Below are 1260 nucleotides of genomic sequence, written 5' to 3'. Positions count from 1 at the left end.
ATACAGAACGAAGCACCTATGTTACTCTTTACTCAGATCAGCCTGACGCGACCCGCAATATTAGCAAGTACAATGTACAAGCACTATAGCGGCCTGTCTATCTTATCTCCAACCACTACTACGGGACGCAAGCAGCACGACCGGAGAGTCGACTCTCCACCGAGCCGATCATGGTGGGACGGGGGACTGTTTCGCGTAACAACGACAAGACGTACAACGGTCGGCGGAAAAGGCCGGTCGCAGAATCGATCATCGGACCATCAGACCTATAGCATATCGTCCGACGTTAAACTCATCGCCCGAGAGGCACATGTATTATTATTTGGTTGTAATATAATACATAATTTGTGACATCCATAAAGTGTTTGGTTATCACTGGACCACGGAAAACTTTTATTTAGTCACGGGCCAAATAATAAATAATAATGTACAATACATTCAGTATTAGTTAATAACAATAGGGGGGGGGGGGGTAAACCACAAGCGGAAGTAGGTGTACAAATATTATTAGGAAATACTTTGGAAGTACATTGAATTACACGGAATTCCGCGGAAGTACACCGAATAAATAACAAATTGAACAAAGTTTGAGTCATATAGAGTTGGAGATTTAACGGGAAACGAAGTGCCGGGATCAGCTAGTATTGTGCAGTAATATTATTAGTTCGTACCTACAATTCCAAAAAAAGTGTTTTTAATAATAAGTTAGTAGTTAGGTTAGTATTTGTACTAATATTAATTGTATATGTATGTATCTCTCATCGCATGTACTTATTGTGCCGGTGTCGGGTTATGTGTTCGAATAAAATGTGTTCGAATGAAAAGTGTTCGAAAAAGCATATGTTCGGATGAATTTTTGTTCGAATGAACTTTTGTTCGAATAGTTAAACTCATTTTTAAAAACAAGCATATTATATTAAAATATTATTAATTTATTTATTATTTATATAATAAAAAAATTAAAAAATTATTTAAAAAAAAGGCGGGTAAGTCGTGGATGTCGCTCTGCTGTACAGTAGGTTACAAGTGGGTTACTGTAATGGATGGAATTAAATTTGAATCCAATGATATTATATCATTGTATACGAAAAACGATTCTGAACGGAGATGATTTGTCAGTCTAGGATATATTATTTTTAAAGAAAAACTTATGGAGAACCTTGTACCAAATTTTAAAAACTTAGTTATAAAAGAAAAAATTTTTACGATTTTTCAACCACTAAATTACTGCAAATTTTCGCAATTTTGACATATTTCGTA

Source organism: Acyrthosiphon pisum, unplaced genomic scaffold (genome assembly GCF_005508785.2).
Source record: "Acyrthosiphon pisum isolate AL4f unplaced genomic scaffold, pea_aphid_22Mar2018_4r6ur Scaffold_21219;HRSCAF=23342, whole genome shotgun sequence".
In the NCBI taxonomy this organism is placed as follows: Eukaryota; Metazoa; Arthropoda; class Insecta; order Hemiptera; family Aphididae; genus Acyrthosiphon; species Acyrthosiphon pisum.
The sequence above is the reverse complement of the archived record's forward strand: the minus strand, read 5'-3'. Positions refer to the sequence as shown.